This window comes from Cupressus sempervirens, chromosome 3, assembly GCF_028749045.1.
Source record: "Cupressus sempervirens isolate cs-2001-9-10 chromosome 3, ASM2874904v1, whole genome shotgun sequence".
Taxonomy (NCBI): domain Eukaryota; kingdom Viridiplantae; phylum Streptophyta; class Pinopsida; order Cupressales; family Cupressaceae; genus Cupressus; species Cupressus sempervirens.
The window spans coordinates 484,234,175-484,242,311 of NC_143120.1; positions in this window are offsets into that span (position 1 = coordinate 484,234,175).

Consider the following 8,137-nt stretch of genomic DNA (forward strand, 5'->3'; position numbering starts at 1 on the left):
TTTGGTTTATCATTAAACTAGAATCATATTGCTCTAAGCGTGTTTTAGTGTTCCTAGTGGAATCATATTTCCCTACAGGGGGAAAGGGTTCAATGGGACCCACATAGTGAGTATCTTAGTTTTTTCATTCTTGCAGGCTTCTAGGAGTAAGCCTAATTCTAGGGGGGGTGGATGTAGTGCCTACCCCTAGGTCACATTTTTGCTATCATTATCGAACTCTTTTAGGGCTAGTTTTATGTTGATGGTTAGCAGCATTGTTTTGAGACTATCAGATTGTAACGCCCTGCCAAGGGATCCAAAGAATTAACCTAGAGTTTCACTAAGTTTGGTAACATTTTTTTTTTACATGAAAGTAAATACCATACATAACTTATTCACAATAATGGAAGCAATAGTAATGTCCATCTGAAAGTAAACATAGCATACATAATAGTTTACATTCTTTAAAGATCCCTTAACGTTGAATTACATACAAGAATCCATCTAGTACAACATCCACTTGAAATAATAATGATAAGTCCAATGTTTAAACATTACATTTCCAAATGCTCAATCATCCACTGCACATGTCACAGGGTATGACAAGCTCAAAGAATATACATATGTGAAATAAGGTACATCATCCTATTCAAATCCATGATACATCAAAGTAGAGATAATCACATGATACATCATCATAGAAGACATATACATCCATCATAAGATCAAACATAATAAACTAAGTGCACGGTTCCTCCCAACCGTCAATAGCATCATTAGACCATCGTGGGCCCTAGCCATCCCTCTGTGCGTAACATCCCAAATCATCGAACAGATCATCGGTACTAACATAGTAGGAATGTCACTCCTAATATATACAACATCATATGCAAATAAAAGCATAAGATAACATCATCTAACATATGCTAATCATCAATGAAAAAGGATACATATCCACCATCATGAAGGACGCATCAACCACGATGTCTCAATGAATCTCAAAATGATAAGAGTGGAAAATACACTACCACCCGACCGCGTGGTACCAAAGTGGTCCACTCCCACCGTGCTAAGGAGATAATCTCAAGTCCCAAACAGGCTATCAAAATCACATAGCACATCTCTCTATAATTCCAGGAATCCTAAAAGTATACTAACTCAAAGGTTCCAATCACAAAACTGACATCTACTTCCCAGAGGCACACAATGACATGTAGGAACCTACTATGCAAGCGGGAAAGTGTCATCGCATTTATCACGTACAAGTTACCCTGGCAGTTAGCTAAACTCCATGGGTCCATACTGATCTCATGTGGCCACTAGTATCCTCTCATACTGACAAGGCATACTATGGAATGCAAGGTCGCAACCATGCATCTCACTACTCCCATCCTAGCCTGCACAAGCGCTCAAGGCATGGGCGAGAACAAAACACTTATCTTTTTAGGTCCATTCAATTAGTATTAGGTGTGAATGTTATCACTTATTAATCCAACTTACAATGAGTTACCCTGGCAGCCTCTTAGGGCTCCAGCCCCCATTGCAAGCCACTTCCCGTCACTACATGCAAATATCCTACCCTAATGCTCATGAACTCATAAATCTCAAAATTACAAAAGATAATACATAATTAAAATCATCAAATATGCATAAAAGCATCAAATCTCCATGAGCAAACATCCATAGAAAATCATGAACACAACAGCTCTCTATTGGCAACTGAAGTATCACTGATAATCAAAAGTATCCAATGGTTCTCAATAACCAAAATATATCTCAATCATATTGATCGAAGACTCCAAAAATGGTTGAGTCAAACATGTCACAAGATGACATCATCAAGAATAAATCCACATCTCAGTCCCATCATAGCGACTAGAAAATAATCAAGGATAACTGATTGATGACCAAAATAATGGTTAGGTCAAGAGTCTCATAAATAAAAAATCTCAACTATAACAATCAGTATTCACATCCAATACATAGAGTATTCCATCACATAACCATGGTTGGGTTTATAAGGATCGAGATTAAAACATCATCATGACATCACAATCACAAAACCCCCAAGCCTCTGGTAGATGTCCTATAACTGGTCAACACTAGTCAACCCAAAACCCAAAACAATGGCATAAAGAATGCACAATGTAAACACATGTTTTGGTTTTGCTAAGTTTTCAATTTTGAATTTAAATGCAAAAGTCTCAATTTACGTTTCCAAGTTTAGAGAAAGAATTAGAGGAACATTTTGTACGTTTTTTTCATGTACTGTTTTTGGATGGATAAAAGTTTTCCTTTATAATTCTAAAATCCAATTTCCGATTACAATATTCTATTGAAATCATTCCCCACCAACTTTTAATTAAATTTCATATACTTTATATATTTTATAATTTAAAACTATTAATTAAATTTTAATAGTTAAATTATAAAATTACAAAATTATTCATTATTATAAAAAAAGAATTCTTAAATCTTTTATCAAATAATTTTAAATTTATTAATAACATATTTACATATTACATATATATATATAATATAAATATTTATAATTATCGAATAACATCGATATTTATTATTATCGCGTTTTATAAAATCGAATAACATCGAATTCGATTGAAACGAAATAACATATGAAAATTGATTACGATTTCATTTATATCAAATGTTAAAAGAACTTTTAAACAAGAATATGTACGTGACCCACGGATCGCAGGGTACACTGCGGTCGCAGGTATACTGCAGACCACAGGTACTCTGCGGTACTGCAGTCTGTTTGGCATTGCCACCGGCGGGGGTGAAAAAAATCACGTCCCCTCCGCCCATTCACATTTTAAATTATATTTTTTAAATGTTGCGTTTTATTAAAACGCCTTCCTCGATCGCGACACGTCACTCACTCGCTGTGAAATATGTGACGTTTAGATTTTTTAATGAAATATATATATATATATATATATATATGTATATATATGTGTGTGTGTATATATATATATATACAGAATTTAATCAAATATCACAGTTTATAGACATATATATATAATTGAATTTATATATATATATATATATATATATATATATATGTATATGTATTCAGATTTGGAAATATAAATATATATATAAATTTCAGTTCTCAAAATTTTCCTATAAGTTTTTAAATCACAAAATTATCCAAATATTAATCTAATGGATTTGGCCACAATTTAAACCCTAGCCCCATCTTCCTTTCAGATCTATGCAAATAAAATTCTCAAATAAATTTAATTGCCCATATTGAAAATGCATAAAAATATGAAATTCCTCAGAAGACATACGGAAGACACGAAGAAGACAGGGAATGCAAGATGCGAAAATAGCATAAGTAAAATCGCAAGAATCTACCCGGATTCTGATGCTAATTTGCTTCTTCCTCAGAAAACCCGCAAAGCAAGCTCCCTTCTTCAGAACTCTCGAATCCTCCAATGCTCCCATTGCACTCCAAACGCTATGTCTAAGCTTCTAGGGATGCCTGAATATAAAGAGCTCTCAGGAAACCTCTAGAATGCTTCTAGAAATAGCTGGAAGGTGTCACCAATTAAGCATGGGTCTTTTCCAACCTTTTTGATGAGTCATAGGATTGTAGACACCATGTGCTTAATTGATGCACTAACCCCTGTGTTGTTGACACATGAGAAATAGGAAAGTGCGTTAATTCTCATGCAAGTTTATAACTCCAATTTACTTTTTAAATAATTCTTATTTAAATTTTATAACTTTCATTTTAATTTTTTTATAACTTTTATTATTATTATTTATTTATTGTTTTATTATTATTCTTAATTTTAATTTTCTAATTTTCTTTTATTTAATTCTTTTTCCTCAATTCATTCTCATTTAATTACTTATAATCACAATATCAAAAATCATAATATTTTATTAATTTTCTCAAATAATTAATTTATTAATTAAATCTATTTATTAAGACTTAATTAATAGAAAATTCACCATAGACCTCCAAGATAAAATATGAAAACCCATCATAGAACAAATCATACAAAATCAATCTAAAGGGTTGAAAATCACGAATTATGTCATCTGACACATTCTGTGGGTACTCAACTCTGATACTTGTCCTAACTCACTAGGACAAATGGTTTAAGAGTTTGGGATTTGGACTTGAGAATTTATCTCCCTTCTCTTATCATTGAGATAGTATAATAGGGTACGCTCATCCTGGCAATTCAGGGAAGTCGATACCCGGTACCTGCAACCTGCAAAAAAACCATGCATGTACATACAATATATAATGCTAAGCTAAATAGACAATGGCAGGAAGTGGTGCATCATGTAGATCCTGACTAAGCAGGTGACTACGACTCCCTTCCTTAACCACATCAAAAATGCCATACAATAAGAAAACACGCACACCATACACATGCAAGTATGGGGTAAGTATCCATAATAAAACACATGAGATAATAAACCATCTAACTAATCATCATTAATAACTGAAAACAATATAATGATCATCATGTATGCATGAAATGTAAAGTCTAAATGATCACATCATATAACCTCTGAATCCATAACATAATGTCTGATAGTCTCAAAACAATACCACTAATCCATCAACATAATACTAGTCCATCAAAGTCAGATAATAATAGCAACAATAAGTCTAGAAAAGATGTGAACGAGGGTAGGCAATACATAGATATTGTGTTATGGATTCAGTTGATATGTGATGAGATTACTTAGACTCTACATTTCATGTATGTCATGTTTACTTTCACTTGTACTATTGTTATTGCTTTCGCTATTATGTTATGAATGGTTTTACTTTCATGTTTTAAAAAAAAAATCTACCAAACTTAGTGAAACTTTAGGTTAATTCTTTGGATCTCTTGGCGAGGCATTACACCAAAACAACCCTTTCAAAAATGTCTTCCAATCCTCTTGACCATTGTAGATTCAGACAGAAGATGACAAGGTTTTTCACCTCCTTTCTTGCTCCAGCTAATAGACCCATGGAAAGGAAAACCAAGGCCACCTCTACATTGAAGAGAGGCCTCCAACTCACATCCAAGTATTTAGGGCCAAAAATTGACCTCACAAGCTCCACGAATTTGTCATCCTTAAATTTAAAATATTGCCCAGTTGCCTGCATATAATTTATCAATCAAACCTTGGAATTAAAATCTCTATTTTAAGATAGGAGTTAGTCTCCATGACTTTCCTAGTAGAAAAAGCATTTTAGAATGCAATGGAAATGTTCAAAGCTTAAAATAAATTTGTATCTTTCAAGAAACTTAGACTTTGACATTGAGAAATCATTAGAATTCAACCTAATTGCTATATATACCAACAAATATCCACACTAAGTAGCCATCAAATCCAATTCATGGTTGTGAGTAGTGATTCATCAAAGTTTAGCTTAGCTCATCCCCTTGTATGAAGTTTCCATGTAGCATGTTTTTCTATCAATTTTTTTGAATTGTCAACTATATCATAGCCAATAAGTTGTAGTTCTTAGCTATTTTATGGTCCAAAGAGGAAGGTTGGGTATTTAGATTGTGGAATTTCATGGAAAAAGGATTTTCTACGAGAGTCTTTAGGAAAGAGTAAAGACCAAATCCACAGGACATTCACATTCCCTAAAGACCCTATTATTTATTTCCTTCCAAAACATTGAGCATACACTTGGATGGATGATATTTCAAAATTGTTTGACATAGGACTTAATAGAGACCTCATTGTATTCAAAAAAAATTCAGCGCTCCCCTCACGGTTCGTAACAAGAGCTTAACATCCTCTTGTGTACTATAAGTTGAGTGGTTGTATTGGACATTGGAAGGTTGGTCTTTTGGTGTAATGGAAACCCCACTCTAACAAGTGGTATTAGAGCTTGGTCACAAGTTTGAATCCTTAGACTTTTGGGTAACGTTGAGGGGGAGATTGTTGAAAATTTGTTCAGTTCTCCGCTTAGGATCTATGACAAGGGCTTAACCGCCTCCTCTGTATTATAAGTTGAGTGGTTGTATCGAGCATTGATGGATCAATCTTTTGGTGCAATGACAACCCCACTCTAACACATTGTACTCTTCAAGGAACTAGTGTAGACCAATTTAGGTCCCAAACCATGTTAATCTTGTATAACACCTTCTTCCAAAGTTCAAGAACAAATCAATAGTGGATTAACAAGTGGGGAATAGTCTACTCTTCCTACTTATAAAGATAACATCTATTGGGATGTTGGAATCCCCTATGTATGAGATTATCTTGAGTATGGATTTTTTTTATGGAGAGTAGTCTACAATAATTGACTTAGTTTTAGGAATGAGGTAGGCATTCTAGACCTTACCCCATCAATTAGAAGAGATGTTGTCTTTGGATAACAATATGTTAAAAAAAAAACTTGCAGTGAATTTTCCTTTTCAATACAAAAAATGAACATGTTGCAATAGAGCATATGATAGATAGAATTTAGTTTACAAGAATTTTTTTCAAAGAAATTTTTGAGTGCAAAGATTTTAATATTGTAGAATTGTTTATTAAAAAGGTTAGTGTCAAGAAATTATTTTTTTATATTTTAATATTTAACAATCTTTTTTAACTTATGATTCTTTCAATCTTATTATTGACTTTGAATTCAATAATATATTATTTGTGACAAAATGACCTCTTTAAGGAAAAAAAAAGTGATTCAAATGAACAAAATTGATCATATTTTTTCATAGATTTCATTTATTTGTGCAACTTGAAACTTTTTTGTCTTAAATTTTTTAATTGGACTTGCATAAAGTCACTTAGTATTTATAAACATTTGAAGATAGTATATTAGGTTACAAGAGACTTCTTCTCCTAAATCATACTCTTGCAAACTAATTTTGTAACTCTAAGAAAAGTTTCAAAAATATTAGGAATAGATCCAACAAGTGTGGGATGATGTTGGACACTAATAACTTGATAAGTGTTAGTAGAATGCTTCTTCTTTTTTTATTCATGATCTTTGATTAAATCTTAATAGTTCGTGTAGTGGCCCGAAACTTTTTTTTTTCATTGTTGGAATGAATGTTCTTGCATACACCAAACACACACATAGATTGACTTGACTTGCTTTAAAAAGGTGTGATTAATACTTAGCAAAAATCTGAATTTGGGTTATAAGAGATTAGGGCTCATAAATTAACAATAAAAATAATCTAGAATTTAGGATGTTATCCAAAATTAAACAATAAGAAATATAAATATATGTAAAAGAGGATAGATTATAAATATGATAAAATGACCCCTTAGAGAAGATGCATTTCCCTCCCTAGGACAAGAAGTCATTGAATTATCAAATATGAGGTGTTCAAATGGAATAATACATACGAAGACCTCAAAATCAGTAAGAGATGAGTGCATGATGATAATGATAAAAAAAACTACGATAATATATGATAAAACTATATAACAATAATGCACAATCAAGGGTTTGGATCCACTCTTTTTTCATCATCCACTTAGCAAAATCTAGATTCCACATAAACAAGAATTCAAAACAAATCATAAAAAATTAGAGCAAAGGAAGTACTCCAATCAATATGAAAAATAAATAAATTAAATAAATGGGTACTTTTCTTAAGCCTTAATGCAAAAACTCCATGTCAAGAAATCATTTTTTAATATTGTATAAATCTCTAAACTTTGTTCAATTGTGAGTTTTTCACTCTACCAGTGGTTTGTGAATGATTGTTGACTATCTATGTAGAGATGATATCCACAACTTGAAATGTGATATACCAATGGGGAGAAGTAATCGTCTAACTCATATATTTCATCCATCTAATTTGAATACAACTTGAAACTTACTTTCCTTAATTTCTATAGTTTGCATTTGCATGATGATTGTTTACAAACATCATGGGAAAGTCTATCAGAGAGTTTAGTACTCTCCAATCACACTTTAAGAAACTAGCACTCTAAGTAGAGGAAAAGCGTTTAAAAATATACAACAAACATAAGATGATGTGCTCTAACAATTGTTCCATACATATCACTATAATGCTTCCATAAATGACATCTAATAAAACCTTAACATGTCCACTTATAAGATATTTCTATAATGGTTCTAAGTATTGAAATGAATGATTTTACATACGCCAACCAAACCAACAATCATTCGAAATGTATCACT